This window comes from Amblyomma americanum, chromosome 10 (assembly GCF_052857255.1).
Source record: "Amblyomma americanum isolate KBUSLIRL-KWMA chromosome 10, ASM5285725v1, whole genome shotgun sequence".
NCBI classification, from domain to species: Eukaryota; Metazoa; Arthropoda; class Arachnida; order Ixodida; family Ixodidae; genus Amblyomma; species Amblyomma americanum.
The window spans coordinates 82952067-82974311 of record NC_135506.1 but is presented as its reverse complement, the minus strand read 5'-3'; the positions used below and the strand labels follow the sequence as shown (position 1 = coordinate 82974311).

Sequence of the window (22245 nt, the reverse complement as noted above, 5' to 3'; positions counted from 1 at the left end):
CTCTCTTGAATAACTCCCATGTCGTAAGGGACGACTCGTAGTTTTCGTACCACGTGCGTGCGGAGCCATCCAATGAGAAAAACACGTGTCCAATCTTTGCCGCATCATCCCACTTGTTGAATGACGCCACGCGCTCAAATTGGTCCAACCATTCTTCAGGGTCTTCGCCTAGGGATCCATTGAAAGTTGGCGGCAACCGCAGCTGCTGCAGTATGATCGGTGTCGACATCTTCGGCGAGGTTGCGGCGCTCGTAGCAGCGTCTTTTCGCTGTCTGGTGCGGTCCGGCAGTTTCCCGATCTCAGGCTCCTCTCCCTGGAGACGTCGGCTGGCTCGCTGAGCTGCTGGTTCGTCCTCGGGTGTGAAGCGCTTAGGGCTGGATTCACGACTTGAATGGAGTGTCCGGAACATGGAAGGCTGCCCAGCACCTCCACCAGATGTCACGTAGTGGTGACGGCAGTCGAAGCAGCCATGAAGACGGACGAAAGGGTCTTCTAAAAGAAAACTGTTTATTGGGCTGACTTGCGCCCAAAATGGACTGAATCACTCGGCGGCGGCGAAGCGACAAGCGTGCTCGGCGGTCGTCGAACAGAATGCCCGCCGCTGTCGGCCGTGCTCAATTTAAAGCTGATAGCGAACATTCGAGATAAAGAGCGCAAAGTCAATTACTAGAACATTCCGGAACAACGTAGAATCAGCTCTGCCTGGCTGCAATCAATCGAGATAAATCTAGTCGCGTCTTGCGTCGCAAACAAAGCGATAAAGTGGTGTGGCGGCAGATTTGAAAAAAGAACAAACACTGCAAATATTCGCGGCAATATTTTTTGTCGTCGAGCCACGGCTCAGTGATGATGACGACACGTGGATTGCAGCCAATAAGGGCCACAAGCTGTTCGCTTGTGTTGATTATGCTCCGCGCATTTATGTTTATAAATCTTAATTCCTTCATACTCCGTGCACAACGCCATTCAATCTTTCGTGTGCTCTGGGGAGGCAGTTTCAGCCTTATGCTAGTGATAACATCTCACGAAAACAATTTGCCAGCAACGAGCAACTTATCTTTGATTATGGTCACCTTCCATTTCTTTTTCAGTTTTACCGCTATTGCATAATCGTTTCCTTTGCCTGAGCGTTTCCTTCGAGTAGGCACTCGGAATATATATTTTTCCTTTCGGCTTATGTGCGGTTTTAAGGCATTTTTGCTTTTCATTGTAACCTTTGAAGGATATTACCACAGGTTTGCTGACAGTGTTATTCCCTAAACGATGAATTATGCCGACAGAAGTACAATAGGCAGTGTTTCTGGGAAGATTTCACTTAGTGTCTTCCGTTTAAGATCAGATTCTATCTCATCTGGTTCTTTGCTTACACCAAAAACGAGTAAGTTGGAACATCTACTGTAATGTTCTATAGAGACCAATTTTGATTGCAAAGCGCGAATTGTGCGTTTCAAGTTATCAGTACACTTTGCTTGTATTTCGAAGTCCACAAAGCGTGCGCTTAATTCAGATACTGTTGTTTCCAGATTCCCCATTCGTGTTCTGAGGGCTACAATCCCAGCTGTTAACATGGAATGAGCTGCAACCAACTGCTTTAATAGTTCTGAACTGTCTTCATTGGAATTATTAAGTCCAGGGTAGATTCAACGTCACCACATAAAAACAGTGCGCAAACACAAAACGCGTTTTCGGCAATGACAACACAGCGCTGTGGGTACAGCAGGACCGCGGCAGTCGCTTCCAGTTGTTGTAGAATAACAACCAAGCTGTGCAAAGCAGAAGAGCGAGGTGGAAGGCAACATGCCTAAGTATATTCCGCTCTGCCCATTGAAACTGAAGCCTGGCTGTCGGTCTTTTGAAAGAAGATCCGGGCAGGTTCCAATAAACGGTGGCGGTGTTTCAAGAAGATAATCATTCCACCAGGAAACATCTCCCGCATCCGGTGTCAGATAATCTGGAAGGCATGCGTCGAATGTAGCGGTATTCTGCTGAAGATTCAGTTTGGACGGACGGAGCAGAGAAACCTGTGCAAAGCAGAAGAGGAAGGCATAAGGCAACATGCCTAAGTACAGTGCGCTGTGCCCACTCAACGACTCCCTTACCGCCTGAGAACGCTTCATTACCGGATTGCGACAGCGTTTTGGCGTCGGAAGCGGGCCGAACAAACGTTTGAACAAAGGGTTCAGTTACTGGGAGAAGCTTGCACAACCTATATATTGGATGTCCTCATCTTAATGACAATGACGAACGGCTTTGCAGAAGACTTTTACAATTTTCTGATCACGAAAGATAACTTGAAAGCCGTTTCAGATGTAATTCGGCAGTTTCGTACATTCGAGGCATTGAAGACTCATCGTATTACGCCAAAATATGGGCGGCTGGCAAGGGTCATGTGGAGAGCGTTGATCTTTCATCGACGACCAGACAGATCGATCGCAAGGAGCTTCTGCGATTCGAGCCCCACGCACGGTGTCCACCATCCGTGCCATCTTATGCGCTTCTGTTTCTCAAGGGTCTCCCTCCCTCCGTTGTCCCCTCGACGCCCGGTATAATTTGAGTAAATAATGCACACCTTGGTGCCTGCCTCGATGGCCTAACCCCTAGGTTCGGTGGCCCTGGTCGTTCCTCTCATGCTACTCACGGTCGGCTGGCTTGGAATTGCACTACGATACGGATTACGAACTTCGTTCACGTCCATATTCCCACTCTTTCAGGCGCCCATCGAGAAGGCCTGAAGACGCGTGTGGTTACTCAGTGCTTTCTGACTCGTCGGAGTCTTCAAGGGAACAAGGTCTTGTTCGCCCTGATTCCCTGTGCCACCGCTGCGGCATAGAAGGCACATCTCTCGCTACTACCAACGCTGTCCATTTGCCTCGGTACGAGCGTCCCGTCCATCCTGCTCCGCCATATAACGTTCTTACGACTCTCCTTGGCAGTGGCACTCGACCTCGAGCGATTATTCTCTGCCCGACGGACAACGCAGCCACTCTCCCGTTTTCGACCGAAGTTTCTCATCACGCCTTCCTCTCCTGCGCGCCGTTCTTCGTCACCATGGCGACGTTCCCCATGGCCTTCGTCGGGAAACTAGTCAGCATAGCCGCTGGAGGTGAGGCCTTTGAGACTGTGGGCTGTCTGCAAGAATTCCTCCACCAGTTTTGTTGAACACGGTTCATGTGCTTTGGATAGTGTGCCCCCATTGGCCTTAGTGGATACGAGTGCAGCTGTCTCTATTATACGTTTGTCGCTGAAGAGCCTGCTAAGACTGCAAAATTATGTTTCTTTAGGACAACAATGTGAACCTCAGTGGCGCGTGCTGTGAGTTGTGCCCAATGGGGATATGCAGTACTGTGCTGTACATCGGCGAAACAGTTTTTACTGCGGAGCTTGCAGTGCTTCCGAGATGCATGCGTGATGTTATCCTAGGTACTAACTTTTTGTTAATGATTGGCGCAACTGTCGACTGTTGCTCTGGAGAACTCTGCGCCGACGGTTTCCTTCCGTCTGAACTTTTAGAGGAGCTCGAGATGTGTTTTGCGCATCCGGGGATAGCAGTGTGCCCCCCCCCTTTTTGTAATGTACGTCATTGATTCATGCCCCAACCGCGCTTCCAATACCTTCGACGCTAAGGTGGCGCCTCTCTCTTTCAACTGCACCAAGAAACTCATTTTGGCTTCGCATTGCCTGGCGTCAATGCTCCAGGGTAGGGTAGAATTGTGGGCCATCAAATGTTCTTCGCAACCTGTGGTTTTGCTGTTTCACATGAATATCGTCTGATGTAACCAAGATGTCCGTGCTTCGGGGCTTTGTTTGCTCACGCACCAGATTGGTTCTTCTCCCGCCAGTGACTCACGACTGCGCCGGAGGATTAGCAAATCTCTGAACAGTGCCGAGCGTGGTTCCTTGAAGCCTTGGTGGTCAAATTTTCGGCCAATACGCGTCGGTAGTGAGATTACAGCGGTAACAATAATATATTTTTAGAGCAATATATAGAGTTGGTATAATCATTCATTCATCCATATTTTTATTCATACACCGGAGTGTACGGGAGGCCATGGTAAAAGCCGTTCTACGATGGCTTGAGGGGTCCCTGGAACCCAAATACAGTGGCAGCGGAAAGCATAAACACATCAAGAAGAAAAGATTACAGCCTTATGCTACTTTTATGTGAGCATGCGCAAACATGAAAAAATTGTACAGAGGCTATACAGAAATTATACAGATATTTTACAGATTACACAGAAAGGATCTATGAAGTATATACATGTATGCAGAAAAAATAAGAACAGAAGCACCAAGATGACAATCAGTTTGTCTTCATTTGCATTTGTCCTCAGTTTGCTGTCGGTAGCTCAGTTGGTAAAGCACCGGACGCGTAACTCGGAGGTCTTGGGTTCCGTTCCCACCAGGGGCATGTGGTTCTTTTTAAGAGCCTTAGCTCTGACTCATCACGTTCCGAGATTTCGTGGGGTCTGCTACTGCCCTTAGATCATAGCGCCATCTGTGGCAGCAATTACTCCTGTTTCTAGATTTCGTTAGGTCTGCTACCGCCACGAGATCACAGTGCCATCTGTTGCAGCAACTAGAAAAAAACAAGTCGCATTGAGACTTGTAGCGCCATCTACAATAGCATAGTAGAAACAACCACCTACCACGTGAAAATGATGCTGTAACGGCCCAGTATGGTGGCCAGATGTGAAACACCGTGAGTATGACGTCAGGGGACAAAATAGCGGCATAGTTTCAGAATCTAGAATTCTAGACTGCGGCCATTACAATTGGTTTTGCCCTCCCAACTCTTTGCATCGTTATTTATCCGATAGATGGCACTAGAAGTCGATCGGACCTAGGGTGCCAGCGCTGGCATTGAGGCACCCTAATCGGACCGCTAGGCGGCGTGCGTGTATGCGTAGCCAAGCGTGGTGGCAGTCCACCCCGTTTTAAAGGGGATGCTCTTATATTCCTTCCATTCATCCGAAATGAGGCGTCTCCCTAATTTGCTCCTCTCAGATGCGCTCTTTTTACCCACACGTTCACTACCACAGTATGTTTGAAGAAAGACATGGATGATCCCAAACCATCGACATGTTATGCCGTGGCCGAAGAAGATCTGGGAAATAACTTCAAGTGATCAGACATACTCGGATACTTCTGCGTACGCCGGGCCGCTGAAACCTCTCTTTAATCTCATTCATATCAATTCTAGTAAACCAAACAGCTAACGCTCATTAGTTCAACGTCTTCAAGAGTGTGGCGTTTTTTTTTCTTTTGCGTTTCTAATCAATTACATTTAAGCTAAAAAATAATTACTAATAATCTTCACTGATCGACACCACAAATTAAAAAAATTAATGTGGATTAGCTCAGCTACTCCAGGATATGCAAAGCGAAAGATGTCGGCGTTCACTGTGTTCATTGGCATTGGCGTTGACAATGTTCTAGATGGCGATGGCTTGGAGGAAAGAAAGGGCACGTAAGTGGCTCACTGGATCTGCGGATGCCTCAGTCGTGCTGTGATACGTGTGGCAGTGGTGAGAGAGAGATGTAGCTTGAATGCATTACAGCGTTGTGGCTGACATGTGGCATTGCAGCAACAACTACGCCAAGGCGTTCATTTGGTTATCAATCTCTCGCAATCAACCATTAACTATGCCACCTCCCAGGGTGGCAGGAAGGATGCGCTGCCCCTCCTGTTTGCGAAACACAATCATAGCAGGCTTTGTAGTTGGACACTAACGCCACGAACATAAAAGCGATATTGAGGTCTCCACTGACCCACGGAGCTGGTTGTTCGTCTTTCCTTTCGTGAAAATGAAAGGTCTTTGCAAAGTTGTCCACGCCAATGAACTCTACGAACGCCGTCGACTCAGTTGTTTTGTTTGGTTTTTGAGAAAAAAATGGCACAGCGACTGTCAGACATATCTCGGTGGACCCCCGAAACGCTTCGTAAAGGAAGGAATAAAGAAGGGAGAGAATGAAGAAAGAGAAAACAGAAAATTGCAAGTTGGATTTTCAGGAAAGCCACGGCGCTGCGCAGTGGTGGAACACCTGTGACTCGGTGCTGCTAGTGGCGCATGCGCAGTAGTGACTATTGAGCGAGCGAGAGAAATATCCGCGGCGAATTGCGCGTTTTGACGTCATGTGCCTCCTCGGAGCACCACCCGGCGAAATCGCATGTTCGCGGCGAGGAAAGCATTCGCTTTAATATCATATGCTCTTTGGTTTCTTTGGCTGTTGGCTTCTGTCATATGAATAACGAGAACCTCATTTACACTACTCTTGTCTGCTTAATTGCTTAACTACGGCCTCGGTTCTGGTAGCCTTGATGCCATAGGATGCATAAGAAGGTCCTCGCATAGCTTCCACTCTCGCCGTTCAAAGACGTTCCACGTCGCACCAGCGGTAATACAGGACGTACTAGGTTCGCCACTTTTGAACGAGGGTGGCGCTGGTGAAGACTCTCAAGGGTAGGTCACACGTAAACTTCAATACTCCGGAAGGCAATAGGCGTGACAGCCGTTTCCATAGCTCAGTTCGTAGAATACTGGGCGCGTAATTCAGAGGTCGTGGGTTCGGTTCCCGCCGACAGCTTGCGGTTGTTTTTCTTCTGATTTTCTCGTCAGTTACCCGTAAGAGATAAAATATTCACTAATCACTTATCGACATCACAAATTAAACAAAATCCCCTATTCTCCTCGGCTTCTGTCACATATATCATTTAGATACGGATTCTGTGGAATCAAGGCTCCCAAACCGATGCCCTCGTTAAGAAATTAAGCAGACAAGGGAAGGGCAATGATGGGCTTGTTATATATAAGAAACAGAAGAGCATAGGGTATTTTTAAGCCGAAAGCTTTACTTCTTTAGCAGGGTGAGCAAACCCAGCTCCAGCCATGCAACGGCCAGAGCATGACGTCACAAACACGTGACATTAGATATGACCTAATTCAGAGGCAGAGGTGGAGAGCGCACCTTTCCTGTAAGATTAAGGGTTGAATCTTTTAGCTTGCGCTACCAGAGAACAGAATGCAACCAAACTCAAGTATAGGTCTTACGTAGGCTTTGTACAGTAACAATAACGTCTCGCGGGCCATCTCAAACTTTTTATTTGCGATTCTTGTCAGCTTGCCTAGAGCGCGTTCTCCTTGAAACGCATTTTTCTTTATATGAAGGCTCTAGTCTAATACTAGGTGATATGTAACACCCAGATATTTTATGGATTCCACTTGTGGAATCTGGAGAGATCGATGGACTAATGAAATGTGCAAAAGCCTGTCTGGAGGAAATACCAAAACTCCGCATTTGTCTACATTCAGGGATAAATTATTACCCTGCAACCATACTCCAATAGCATCCAAATATCCCTGCAGAATGCGGTAAAGGGAGTGGATATCCCTGGCCGAGGCGAAAAAGCTATGTCATCTGCATACATAAAAACTGTTATATCAGGAAGAATGGGGATGCCACTGACCAAAATATTAAAAAGCAGAGGGGATAGCACCGATCCTTGCGGCACACCTCTTGATTGATAATATGTATTTGAACATAGTGTTCCCTCGGCGCAGTAAAAGAAGCTATCCTTGAGAAATTCAGATATCCACGCATAAATGTAGGTTGGAGGATGTAATTGAGCAAGTCTGTTAAGTAAAATATTATGCTCTACACTGTCATAAGCCTTTGCTACATCAAGAGTGACCAAAGCTGAAACTTCTCTTCTGCGTAGCGAGAGCCGGATTCTGCTCTCTAGATCCACATGCGCGGACCATATAGACCATACACGACGAAAGCCAATCTGAGCGGAGCTGAGACCGTTGATGTCATGAACATGTTTGGTGAGGCGACTGTGAAATATTCTTTCTAATAATTTGACTAAATTTGAAGTCAGCGCAATTGGTCGAATATTATCTAAGACGTATCCTTTTCCGACATATTTCATTAATAAAATAATTTCCGCCGTCTTCAAAATGCTTGGAATCCATGCATTTTCCAGAGAAGCATTGACCATATCTAAGAGGGCGCGTGTAAACTCCTCGGCTAAAATTTTAATCATACCAACAGTGACACCATCTGGTACAAGAGCTGCAGGATGCATCATTGGCAGGACTGAGAGGAGCTCTGATGTGTCAACCTCTGTGTAATCCGAAGAGGGTGAAATTGTGCACAAAGGGACGTATCTCTGCGTCTGGAAGCGTAACGCCAATCCCTTCGCAATACACTCCAGGCTCTCCTGAGCCTTTTGTGGTGATAACACTCTTGAACTGGTGAGAAGAGGGACGGCAATATTCTTGTTACGTTCCATGAATCTATACAGGGTTTTCCGATGACGAGGATTAGAAAGCTATGTGTTTAAATTTTCGTTTTGCTTCTCCTTGGCTTTTGCAAGTGTTCTTTTGAAAGATGCAGAGAAGAATTTGTAATTGAACCAATTAGCCGGACTCTGGTTAAAGGACAGCCTCTTCCAGGCCGCTTTTCTGCGACAATAGGCCTTCTCACATTCTTCTGTCCACCAAGGAGACGGCTGTTTATTAGAGGCTGCTGCGGGCACAGCGAATATTGAGTGGTCTATTGCATTTTGCAAAAATGAAACCGTCTGCTGAGCTCTGTCATCCCGGCTTGTATTAACTATAGAGGCAAGTGAGGCGGACATCAGATTTTTATAAATTTTGTAGTTGACAAATTTATGGGTTACACAACTAGTTTTAAGAGGAAATAACCGGATAGTGAAAGTTATAGGAAAGTGATCACTAGACGTACCCGAATCCTCTGTCGACCAATCAGTCACATCTAGCCTACCTGCTGATAATGTTAAGTCAATGGCTGAGCGAGCAACCCCTCGCATAAAGGTTATTTCTCTAGAATTGCCGCAGCGTACAGCATTTGCAGACAGGCACGACCAGAGAAGCCTTCCGCAGGAATCAGTGCGACTTTCCCAGTCACTATGGTGAGAATTAAAATCTCCTGCGATGACTGCACTGTTTGTGCAAGTCGCCAAGCTGTCTAAACAGTCTGTCCTCTGTACACCTAAAGGAAAATAGACATTAGCACTTGTAATATCAGCACAATGCGGAAATGAAAGTTTGATCGCTAAAAGCTCACTGTCAGAGGGAATTTTCTTAGGGATAGATGCGTGATGACATAAATTTTTATATAGCATGGTTACCAGTCCACCTCCCCTGCCAAACATTTCAATCTGATCTGAAAACTCGAAAGTTTCTCATTGAAAATGATTTATACGTTGATAACCACGTTTCTTGTAAAAGTACAATATCAGGCTTATGCTTGTGAATAACAATGTCTAGATCTGGAAGAGAAGACAAGACGGAACGGCAATTCCATTGTAACACTTTGATACCTGCCATGATTATTGACCAGTTGAAGAGGCCGAAACCGCCTCTTTAAGGATATCAACAAAGGGATGAAGTTTGGGTGGTTCTTTTTTAGCTTTCATCTGTGGAGAACTAGAATTAGATGGTGATGAGGAAGCACGGCGCTTCTGCGTAGGGCACGACATTTCGACATCTCTTGTGCAGATGTCACTGCGACATTCAGTGCTAGGAACAGAGATGTTATGTGTGACCTGGGGAGCATCAGAAGGTGATGTAGAGCGGCTAGCGCTAGCTGCAGAAGCTGAAACAGATGCAGACGTTGCTGCCAGGACGGGTGTTGATGGTGACGCAGACTGAACTGCAACAAACTGAGCCAACGCCTCAGAGAAAGTGTTTAGCATTCGCTAAACCAGATTATTAAGAGCTTTTTCTACTGTGGTCACAATTGAGGCAGCCAAGTTGAACTCAATGTCCCCAAACAGAAGCGCGCACACGACTAGCATATGAATATTTTTTTCCTGTTAAGAACAGCGTAAGCATCGGCTCTTGAGCACCGCTTCTCTTCGATAATGTCCAACAAGCTACACTCTTCCCTACGTTTTGCGCAGTTGACACCATCAGCTTAGTGGTTGTTGCTGCAGAGGCAACAATGAGGCTGCTCTGAGGTGCAGTTATCAGCAGAATGACCTTGTCCACATAAACGGCAGCGGGTCTCCGACTTGCATGCTTTGCCGCTATGCCCGAAACGCCAACAGTTGGTGCATTGAAGAGGGCGAGGTTCAAGAGGGTCCACACGGTATACAATCGGCCAGATTTTTAGTTCAGCAGGGCAGGAAGAGCCAGCAAAAGTTGTTATTACAGACTCAGTAGCAACGCGCGAGCCGTTTACCTCTCTACTGCAGCGGTAGACTGAAAGGACCCCAACGCCTGCATCCTGAAATTCCTGTAGAATTTCTTGCGGGGACGATGCTGGGTCGACACCTCTTACGATAGCCTTGACACATGCAAGCTGTTCGGGAATGAATGCTTTCACCGGCAGCGAGCTGAAAATTGTGCACTTAAGCAAGACTACAACACAAGCGATATCCGAGGACTTGCACACAGTTCCTCGAAGGCCAAAGGGACGCACTTCAGAGATCTGCAGGTATTGGGCAGTCAATGATCTTAGCTGCTGTTGAACTAGTTTTGGCGGTTTCATTTTGATCGCACCCTAACCGATTTTGACGATAGCCACGGGAACCGCATCAATGCCATTTTTGTGGAAGGACTCAAGTGGCAGGCTTTGGGCTGGCAAGCTGGCAAACCAAGCTGCCGATCCTCCACCTGGGGAGGTCGACGACATCTCTCAGCAAAACGCGCTCTCAGGTTCACATGAACTGCGTCTTAAACTACGCCTTGGCCAAAACCCCCCAACGTAAAACGGGCTCACCAAGGATGAACAAGCCGGAACCACGAGAAGATGCAGAAAACAGCAGCGGCGAGCAAGAACACGTCAGCACCTACAACACTGGCGTCGTTCTCTTCGTCTTCGAAGCTAAGAAAGCATTCATTCGCTTCGCTGTCTCGATCACTTCTTCTTCTTCACCCCACTTCACTTCTCAGCATTTCCACACACAGCCGGTCAGAAAGGCTTCCTCTTCCTCTTCACTCCGCCACGTCGACTCAAGCTTTAACCTTGAATAAAGGCGCATCTAGTGAATAAACTCTTCCGATGCTGAAGTCTCCGCGCTTTCGCTACATGTATCCTGGCCCAACAGATCTAGGCCATCAGCAATTTTTGCTTACGACCTCCACACGAAAACTCAACCGTAATCGAATCCGACCGCGGCGGCAGCCTATCGATGGAGGCGAAACGCAAATGCGCCCGTGTTCTGTGCGATATCAGTGGACGTTAAAGATACCCAGGTGGTTGGAATTATTTCGGAGCCCGCCACTCTGGCACCTCTTCCTTTCTTCTTTCACTCCCTCATTCATCCCTTCTCTTACGGCGCTGTTCAGGTGTCCGCTGATATGTGAGAAAAATACTGCGCCATTTCCTTCCCCCCCAAAAAAAACAATTTATTTTATCTTTATCGCGAAACAGACAGGGGAAAAAGAACGTGCTTCGCATTGTATGCAGGCGCCGTTATCATGCGTTATGCGGTTTGCACTTCAAACGAGGGCTTCGAATGACGTCAACCCCTTTCGAAGCAGCTGCAAACCTGTTTACCGGAAGGCGTCGGAGGGTGTTCCTATTGTCACATGCGCTTTATAATCCATCATGTGGCTTTGATGCTTGTTTCGTGTTTTTTCCTAATGAAAACGAGTACTGAGCGGTATGTCTAATCCTGATTTTAAAGGAGACATACCCTTTATTTATATTTTATTTTTTAAATTTTTATATTAACTATAAATATATTATTTTTATTTCTGGTATATATAATTCTTTTTATTTTTTGTATCTATCTTTTTATGTTTTATATTACGACTGCTTTATGATCAGTATGACATACGATTTCTACGCTGTTGAGTGCTTTTCCACTCGGAGTAGCATTCAACTTTTAGCCTGGCGTTTTTTGCTTACGGCGCCGACGACACGAAAATTTCCTTCGATGATAGAGGTATACAGCTTCGCTGTAAAAAGATCCCCCGGTGGCAGAAATTAATCCCGTTGCCTCCACTACTGCATGCATTGCTTCCTTTATTCTATCACTTCCTTCTTCATCCAATTCTTATGGCGCTTTTCGTCTGTACACCGAGATGTGAGACCGATACTGCGCCATTTCCTTCCTCAAAAACCAAGTTTCAGTTTCTGTGGGTTTTTTTAGCTCTCTGCTCCTTCGGACGCTGGGTCTAAGGCTTCGCGGCGCTGCGGGGTCTCCCCATGGAGTCCACAGACACCGTGAACTAGCGAAGGCCTGTGTTCGGCGGTGACAATGAGCAACGAAGGGCAGGCGGCTCACGCTCACGATCACGGAGAGGAACGCCATCCAGAGCAAGGTCGTCCAGCACCATTCGGCGAATGCAGGCCGAGATTGCTGACCTGCGGGACACGGTGAGGTGCCTGACGGCGGCGCTCATCACCACCTCGGAGAACCTCGAGTCCGTCATCGGGACCTTGGACGTGCCGCCGGCGGACCTACGCGTTCTAGCTTTGAGGGACGCCATGGCGCTCGCTCACCAGACGCAGAACTCCATGGCGGCTCCCTTCCCGCCATTTCTGGCCACCCCTGCGCTTTCTGCCGCCTATGCTACACCTGGGAAACCGGCTGTGATGCCCTCTCCCCCTGATGCTGCTGCTGCGGGCTCACCGCGGACACCTGCAGCCGAGGGAGCATGTGCACACTGATGGACGTGCCTGTTCTCAGGAAACGGCGACGCTCAACGGGGTCCGAGGAGGAGAGGGACTCGGAAACCAAAAGGGACATTGCGACGGCCAAGCGGGAAGCTCCACGCCCCCCCTCCCCTCTTCACCGTCACTGTTCCCTTTCCCTCCACACTCGAATGAGCAGGGCCTGCCCAGCACAAGCCCCATGGAGACCACCTCCGGCCTGCTGCTGATGCTGCTGCTGTTGCTGCTCAGGCGACGGCGTCTGGAAGAAAACCAAGTGCGACCTCACCAAATCCCGCCGCACGAGATCACGCTGCGGCTCGGGCCTCGTCTACTGGCAGCGAGCGCACCCAACACCGCGGCGCGGCGCAACAATGCGCCGGCGAACGGGGGCATCGCCTTCACCAGGGAACAGGGCTGGGAGTTGGCCGAGGAGATCAGATCCCGCCCGGGCGTCCTCGCCGTCCGAGCAAATATGCGGCGGAATGTTGTAGCAGTGGACGCGGGCAGCAGCGGTGCTCTCCAGGCTCTGCTAGCCACAGCCATCATCCACGGCGTGCCTGTCTACGCCAAGGAGCCTCCTCCTCGGAACCAAAAATCCGGCCTGGTCTTCGGTGTGGACGGGCACAGGACGGCGGAGGAGCTGCTAGCGGCGGCGGAGTCAACAGTGCCGATGGTGTCGGCGTCTCTGTCAGGCAGCACACTCGCTCTCCGTTTTGCGGCGCCGACACCCCCGGCGCTCATCACCACATTCAAGCGTAGGCTCGCGGTCCGCCCCTGCCATCCCCGGCCGCTTCAATGTGCCAAGAGCGCCAGCCCGGGGCATGCCACTGAGGTGTGTCGTGCTCCAGCCCGATACACGCGCTGCGGCGGTCCGCACGAGCCAGGTACCTGCGCGAGCAATAATAATAATAATAATAATTGGTTTTTGGGGGGAAAGGAAATGGCGCAGTATCTGTCTCATATATCGTTGGACACCAGAACCGCGCCGTCAAGGAAGGGATAAAGGAGGGAGTGAAAGAAGAAAGGAAGAAGAGGTGCCGTAGTGGAGGGCTCCGGAATAATTTCGACCACCTGGGGATCTTTAACGTGCACTAACATCGCACAGCACACGGGCGCCTTAGCGGTTTTCCTCCATAAAACGCAGCCGTCGCGGTCGGGTTCGAACCCGGGAACTCCGGATCAGTAGTCGAGCGCCCTAACCACTGAGCCACCGCGGCGGGTGCGCGAGCAAGCCCCGCTGCATTAACTGCGGGGGACGGCACGCAGCCATTGCCCCAGCGTGCCCGCACTGGCAGCGAGAGCTTCACGTGGCCACTTTAATGACCAAATCTTTGGCACCGATGTCCAGTCGGGTTGTCCGACCGTCGTCCAGGCTGAAATAGCGGCTCCAGCCCAGAAACATCAGCAGACGCCGCGCGCGCTTTCTTATGCGCAGGTTGTCAGGGGAACACCTCAGCAGCAGCAGCCACGGAAGCAACGAAAGCGCCGCCAGCGGCAGCGGCGATCCGGTTGCCAGGCGTCCCGTAGAGCGCGGCCCGAGCCTGCGGCCGCTTCTCATGGTCAGCCCCCTGACGCACAAGACACGGAGATCGCATGCCTAAAGCTGGCTTTGCGCGCCCTCAGCGCACTTTTCCCGCAGGGCACCGATGGACACCGGGCTTGCTTCGAAGCAGATAAGCCGCACAGATAAGCCAGCATGACGGCTAGCCGCCGGACTCCCTCCTGCATACCATCCATTCTGCACTGGAACGTGCGCTCACTTGCGGCGCGGTACGCCGATATGCGAGTTCGCATCGCACAGGATTCGCCGAAAGTTATCGCGCTGCAGGAGACGTATACTTACGTTCACATGACGGGGAGCCCAAGATGCGGCTACCTGGCTACATTGACTACCACTCCGCCACCACGTGCGAGGTACCCACCTGTGCCGCAGTGCCCTGTTGTGTCACATCTCATCGCCCCGGGAAATCAAGGTGCGCGATATATGCGCAGCAGGACGTCCAGCACAACGTTGTCGGCTCGGCGGTGGCGACATTTGACGCCCAGAAGTGCGTGGTGGTGTCAGTGCGCGTCGGTGGTGTTGACACGTCGGTGGCCAGTGTCTATGTGCGTACAGCTGTCGCGTGGAACGCGCTGTGTTTTCGTGCTGTGTCTTCGTGCTGAGCCCCGAGCCAAATCATCTGTGGTGATTTTAATGCCCACCATAGTGCGTGGGGCAGTGCGTGCCACTCCCCGCGTGGAGACGACCTGCACGACGCAGGAACACAGCTGGGACTCACCCCATTGAACACCGGCCAGCCCACCTTTCGACGACGCCGAACAACCGGCTCCTGCATCGACGCTGCCTTCGCATCAAGAGGCATTGAGGCGACATGGCGCCGATCACCATCTCTCCTTGGCTCGGATCATTACTCCATCCTAATCGAACCCACTGCGTTGGAGGCGCGCCCCAAACGTGCCTACTCCATTACCAACTGGAGTGCGTTCCAGCGGGCGGTCGACGAGGCGGCGGCCACTGGCGCAGATTTCTTTACATGTCTAGTCCGAATCGCTGTCGCAGCCACCAAACGAGCAGAGGAAATGGCAGGGCAGCCCACACCTGATATGAAGCTGCTCAATCTGCGCGAGAAGAGAGATCGCGCAGAGCGACGGGCGCGACGGACTGACAGAGCCGCCGACTGAACTGTCTAGAACCGCTTCGACGCCGAAGCGCCCGCCACGCAAACAAGCTATACCGCCGGCAGTGGACTTCACAATGCCAAAGTATTGAGGAAGATGTCAGCTCGCGGAGGCTGTTTGACACCCTGCAGCACATCACCGAACCAGAGGCAAACCGTCAACAGCTGGCCGCCCTCGCAGTCTCCAGCTGGCTCAGCTTTGTAGAGTTGGCAGAGCGGTGTGCCGATCGATTCGTGCGGCCCAGCCCCGCAAACGCATCTAACATAGCTGTTCTTGAGAGCCCCAGAATCGACGCCAGTCCCTCGCCCGTCGCCTCGGAAAGTCCATGTGATGCGCCGTTCACTGCGGCGGAACTGAACAATGCGCTGCAGCGCTGCCGCCGCTGTTGCTCGACGCCCGGACAGGACGGGGTGACATACCAGATGCTGCCAAACCTGGATGCGCAGCAACGACAGATCCTCCTGCAGCAGATCAACCTTGTGTGCGAAAGTGGGGAGCTACCGGAGGATTGGCGAACCGCGGTCGTTTGTCCCATCCGAAAGGCAGGGCGCCCACCTATGGGGCTGAGCGGATACCGGCCTGTGGCATTAACATTGGCGGCAGGTAAGCTCATGGAGCATATGGCGTTGAAGCGTCTGAACGAGCGGGCTGCGGAGGCTGATTTGTTTGACGAGCAACAGATGGGTTTCCGCGGGATGCGGTGCACGGCTGATTCTATGTCGGACGTTGTTACAGCGCTGGAGCATGCCAGGGCGACAGGCCAGGTTGCGTTGCTGCTACTACTGGACGTCTCGGGCGCTTTTGACAACGTCACCGCGCACCAATTCTCACGGTGCTTGAGGGGGCTGGTGTGAGCGGGCGCCTTTTTCGATACGTTCATGGCTTCCTGAGCGGGCGCACCATGCGCGTACGAGTAGGGCGTAAGCTCTCCAAGTCTCGCCCGGTGGACGTGTGCGTGCCGCAGGGCTCTGTCTTATCACCATTTCAGTTTAATGTGGCCATGTCGGTTGTGCCGACCTCTCTCCCCGCAAGCGGCCGTCACCACGTGTACATGTCCATATATGCAGACAACATAGCTCTGTGGTGCCGGCGACCACCGGGCGAGGCGTTCCGCGTGCGGGGGTGCCTTCAGGGAGCCCTGACCGCAATCGACGCCAGCTTGCGCAGCCTTGGTCTGTCGCTGAGCGCGGACAAATCGGTGGCCATGGCCTGCGTTTCGCGCTCGCGCGCGCACCTTGCGCCACTGTCACTGGACGGGACCCCGATTCCTTGGGGTAAATCGGTGCGGTACCTTCGCCTGGACATCGACTGGCGCCTTTCCTTCCGCCCCGCGGCGACCAAGGCCTGTCTGCAGATAAAGAGGATCACCGCCGCCGTGCACATGCTCACCGCCTAAGGCCAGGGCATCTTCCAGCAAGCCGCGCTGCGGCTATACATTGCCGCAGCTTTAGGTGCGGTGCTCTTTGCGCTGCGGCTCGTCACGGCGCGCAAGCCGTGCTGGTAGAAACTCGAGCTCCAGCACCGAAAGTCCCTGCGCGTGTGCCTAGGCCTGCCCAAAAACGCGCAGTGCGCCGCAACGTTGGCCGAGGCAGGAGCGTGGCCACTTGAGCTCCAAGCAGCGCGCTGGGCACTGAACCACATCGACCGGCTTCACCGCGCACCGGACGGTGGTTCGCTGCTGCAGCGTATGCGCTCACGCCCGCGCTCACGAATGGGCGTGGCGCTGCTCGAGTATGAGCAATTGACACAAGCCCCCCCCCCCCCCCCCCACAGCTCCTGCGCGCCCTTTCCTGCTGCCTCTGAGGTACAGCTAGAGATCGTCGGCATTGCGGGAAAGCGGAGCCCACCCTTCTGTGCTGTGCAGCAGCTGGCCAGAGCCATCATACACGAGGAGCTCCAGGACCATCTCCTCGTGTACACCGACGGCTCAGTGGGCCGCGACGGCTTCTCCCTTGCCGCGGCGGCTACCATCCCCGCCCTGCAACTGCACAGCCAGAAACAAGCAACCTTCCTGGGCTCCTCCACCACTGCGGAGTTTATGGGGATCATGCTCGGGCTGGACCTGCTGCTCACCCTCGGCCTTCCGCCGCCCAGGAGTGCTCTGCTGTGCGACTCCCGCGCCGCCCTCAACCGCCTGCAATCAAACGGCCGCGGCACCCAACTTTTGCAGGAAATTCGCTCGCGCATCGAGTGCATCCCGCAGTGAGGATGGGCTGTGCGTGCACAGTGAGTGCCCGGTCACTGCGGCATCGCCGGCAACGAAGATGCTTACGACCTCGCAACCGCTGCACACCAACTACCTGCCAGCGATCTGCCCCTTGCGCTGAAGGACGTGCGTGCGGCCATCCACGACCATCTCCGAAAGCAGCACCCCGACCCACGCATCGCAGGAGGTGAGCGCATCCACAGTATCACCGCCTGTCGCGCACTTACACGGTCACAACGTGCAATGATCCTCCGCGCGCGCATTGGCTGCGTGTGGCCCGGGGAACGACGGGTGCGTCACGGAATCGCAACGAGTGATGTGTGTTACGGATGCGGTGCAGTGGAAGCACTAGAACACCTGCTCCTTCATTGTGCACCGTTCGCCGATGCTCGTCGCAATATGCTAGCGGCCTATAGGGCGCAGGGCACTCTACAAGACTCCTTCAAGACGTTATTGTTGCCGCAGGGCAGTGCGCGCACTCGTGAGCGAACTTTGGTGAGCCTCTGTGCATTCCTCGAACACACGGGCTTAACGTGCCGTCTGTTCTCCGTCAGGTAGCTACACGGAGTGACCGAACGCTCCGCGAGTTCTGCCTTGAACGATTAATAACTGCACGCCCCACTCCAGTTTTAGCTAACACAGTGCTGTCCGTGTGTGAGATTTAATTGCTCTAAAATGAACTAATCACGCGCACAACCTGGACACATTGCCAATTGTGTAAATAGTTTGTACATATTACTTCTCCCCTATCCTCTCTTCCTGTCCCCACACCTCTTTCATTTCATTTCTCCATTCTGCCTGCTATCCTTTATTTCCGCTGCCCCAGCTCAGGTGCTTCAGTATCAATCGATGGCAGCCCCGCCGCGGTGGCTCTGTGGTTAGGGCGCTCGACTACTGATCCGAAGTTCCCGGGTTCGAACCCAACCGGGGCGGCTGCGTTTTTATGGAGAAAAAACGCTAAGGTGCCCGTTTGCTGTGCGATGTCACTGGAGGTTAAAGATCCCCAGGTGATCAAAATTATTCAGGAGCCCTCCACTACGGCACCTATTCTTCCTTTCTTCTTTCACTCCATCCTTTATCCCTTCTCTTACGGCGCGATTCAGGTGTCCAAAGATATATGAGACAGATACTGCGCCATTTCCTTTCCCCAAAAGCCAATTATTATTATCGATGGCAGATGCCGGGGCTAGCAAAAATTTTGTCCTTTCTTTTACTATTATTTGAGTAGACATCCGCTACCACCACCAGTTTCTGTGGTGGATGTCTTCAGAATTTAGACCACGTTGGGATGTTTAACGTGCACTGACTTCGCACAGCACACAGGTGCTTTTTGTGTTTCACCCGTGTGCAGTGTGACTGAACTCAGGGCACTGAAAAGAAAATAATTTTTTAGATCTCATTCTCGCAGGGGCCATGCTAATCTTCTCTGCATCAATCAAATTTTTGTGCATGTACTTTGGAAGTACTCCACCATTCGGATCCACAAAAACAACGTTTATATTTCTGAAGCGAAAGCTTCACTACGTTAAGTAAAGCTGATTTCGCCGCGCGTTGCCGGTTGACCTTCAAGTGAGCCAGAGGTCAAGTGTGGCTATAGGTCTTACCATATGTTCTCCACTATTTTGTCGCATCACTTGACCTTTGATTCTTGACCTTTGACGTTGACCTTTGACCTTTATATTCGCCGGTAGAGGAAGGTAGACAAGGCCGCAGCGTTCGTTGGGTGACCGACCTCTCGCAATTAACCATTAATATATCTGCCACCTGCCACGGCGCAGGCCGGGAGCGCTGCCTTTCCAGTGTGTGAAACGCGCTCGTTACAGACGGCAAGCCGTGACTACTTGCCCCCACACACCAGAGCTTTCGATCTCTAACTGGGTTCAGAAGTGTTTCCACCGTAGCTAATTATTTTTTATGCCTCACACATATTCTATTCACTTTTGTTCGACTAAAGATTTCATGGGACGCGTCGGGAGGAACTTTGGAATTGAATGCCGAAGAGGTGGTGAAATATTTTCGCAATGGCCATGTCTAAGTTTCTTCTCTAACCTTGTGCTTTTTCTTCCCTTGTATATAGACACGTTTGTCAGAGGAGGCTAATTACAGCGGCTCTATTCGCGGTCCACCGCTGCTATATATACAGGTAAGGGTTATGATTAGATGGAGAAACGATGTTGAGTAAAAGCCGTGAACTGTATCTGCGAAATGTGTCGAAAGTTACCTCTTATGCCTTGACAACTGCCACCAAACACTAAGGTGTTGCCTCCAGGCACAAACTGTACCATCCACTTACATTAAGCCTTGCTACCACCAACCCCTTCTCCACCCTCTACAACTACCGTACCTTCACCCTCGCCCATAGCTTAGTGCAATGCCCGGCGTGTGAGCAGTTGGGTTAATGTAGCTGCCGCCCCTTCCTCTTCTCCAACCGAACTCTCCCTTCAGCTCCGATTCTAACTTAGGCATTAAAATGAGATCCTAGCCAGTAAAATTCAACAACTAGAGACAAAACAGGACGGGCCACTCAGAGCCCATGCCCGAATCTGAGCCAGCTGAGCAGGATGATTATGCTTTGGGCTCCTCCGGCCTGACCAGCGTTTCGCGGCGGCCGGTCGGCACCGTGCTGGCCTAGCTACCTACTGTGGAGTGCCGTATAGCATTCTAGAGATCAAGGTAGAGGCTTTCCAGGGAAAAATTCTGGAAGCGATGCAAAGGAAGGTTTCCTTGGGCAGGTGGCCAGACTTCGTGAAATAGGCTATCAAGAAAAGAACCTTGCACAGTTAACAATAATTGGTTTTTGGGGAAATGAAATGGCGCAGTATATGTCTCAACTTTCGTTGGATACCTAAAACGCGCCGTAAAGGAAGGGATAAAGGAGGGAGTGGAAGAAGAAAGGAAGAAAGAGGTGCCGTAGTGGAGGGCTCCGGAATAAGTTCGATCAGCTGGGGATCTTTAACATGCACTCACATCGCAGAGCACACGGGCGCCTTAGCGTTTCGCCTCCATAAAAATGCAGCCGCCGCGGTCGGGTTCAAAACCGGGAACTCCGGATCAGTAGCCGAGTGCCCTAACCACTGAGCCACCGCGACGGGTCCTTGCATGGTTAACAGAACGAATTTTGTGCAAGCTGAAGGTAAAGGCGGCACCTCACCCTCCTGGGCCGCAGGAAGAGGCACGAAAGAAGGGCGTGCGCATCCCGTATCCACACGGTGTCTCACATCGTCTCAAGAAGATCGCTGCGCGGCAGAATGTGTAGGTGGAGTTCTCCGGCGAACATAGAGTTGGGAAGATATGCGCCGCAGTTCACAGGAAGCTGGAGGCAGACTCTTCCAGAAAAGATTTTCGGCAGTGCACAGTGCCACACGCAGAAAAATGAATCAGCAGCAAAAAAGGCGTCGTGTATAAGGTTCTTGTGTTTTGCGGAACAATCTATTATGTGCTGGTGGTGAAAAGAATTTATCTATATATAGAGAGAGGTGGACGGGGAGAGGCCCCTAATGGGTCACGCCCCTTACAATAGAAGGCGGAGTCCCTCATTCCGGGACCCCGTTGGTCCTGACTGCTGCGCAGGTCCGCCGAACCAGGCCTGTTGGGCCGATAGTTCCAGGCAGCCGAGCAGAGTGGATTCCCAGACACCTCTCAGGTAGGGGAAGGGGTGATGAGGGGAGAGAAGGATTTTGCCTGCATGCCCAAACCATGTGAAAGGTGTCGGCCAGCTCCCCACCGGGCACAAAGTCTTCAACTGCACGCCAAAATTCAGGCGCTATAAACGGCTCGGTGCTCCCCGCCCACTGCCTAGTTGCCGTTTGGGAGGAAGAGGAAGACGACGCTGCTCGATCTGTTAACACCTCAGCGTCGACAGTATGCTGCGCTGGTAACTCTAGACATCTCGAAATCATATGACAGTGTCGAACATGGGCCTCTGATGTACAGACTACGGGCTCTGGGCTCGCCAAGTTATTTTGTGGAATGGGTGTCAGCTTTCCTGGCTGACAGAGAATTTTATTGTTGTCAACGCGGAGTTTCTACAAGGAAATTTCATCAATCTAGGGGTGTGCCTCAAGGTGCCGTTCTCTCCACTGTTCTATTCAACCTCTTACTCAGTTCGATTCCAACTTCCCCTGTCGTGACTACGTACGTGTATGCAGACGATATAGCTTTCTTTGCGGCTGCGAGTGATTTACATTCTGTGTATATGGTTTTACAGTCATATCTAAATTCCCTTGACCGATGGTTATCTGAATTACACTTAAGTCTTAATGTAAACAAGTGCGCTTTGTTACCTTTTCCGGTTACACAACAGGTACACATTTCATTGTCTTATCGTCATCGTGTCATTCCTCAGGTATGTTCCCTAAAGTATCTCGGGGTAACTTATGACTCCTCTCTCTCTTGGCGGTCACATATAGATCAGGTTGCTGCGAAAGGGATTCGGGCGGTAGGCCTCCTGCGAAGGATGAGTAGCCCTCGCCGCGGTATGCGCAGACATGCTCTTCTGCTGATTTACAAAATGTATATCCGGCCAATCTTGGAATTCGGTTGCGTTTTGTTTTCTGAAGCAGCTGCATACAAACTGCGCCCACTTCTGCTCTTAGAGCGAGAAGCTCTGCGCCTGTCTTTGGGTCTCCCTAAATACGTGGCAAACAATGTTTTGTATCTGGAAGCACGGGTGCCGTCTCTTACTGCAAGGTTTCGCCTTTTGACAGTACAAAGGTTTTTAAAGTTTT

General features: G+C 51.3%; 1 protein-coding gene and 1 pseudogene across 1 annotated transcript in view; both read right to left on the bottom strand.

Annotated features, from left to right (window-relative positions):
• The window catches only part of LOC144106476 (DDB1- and CUL4-associated factor 10-like), a 135290-nt gene extending 124457 nt beyond the window's left edge, over nucleotides 1–10833 (bottom strand). Inside the window, exon 1 of the mRNA XM_077639292.1 lies at nucleotides 10750–10833. The gene's annotated coding sequence lies outside the window, so the exon portion shown is untranslated. The remainder of the gene's footprint in view (nucleotides 1–10749) is intronic.
• Nucleotides 10834–18891: 8058 nt separating this feature from the next.
• On the bottom strand, nucleotides 18892–18984 carry LOC144108924 (U6 spliceosomal RNA; annotated as a pseudogene).
• Between the last annotated feature and the right edge of the window lie 3261 nt (nucleotides 18985–22245).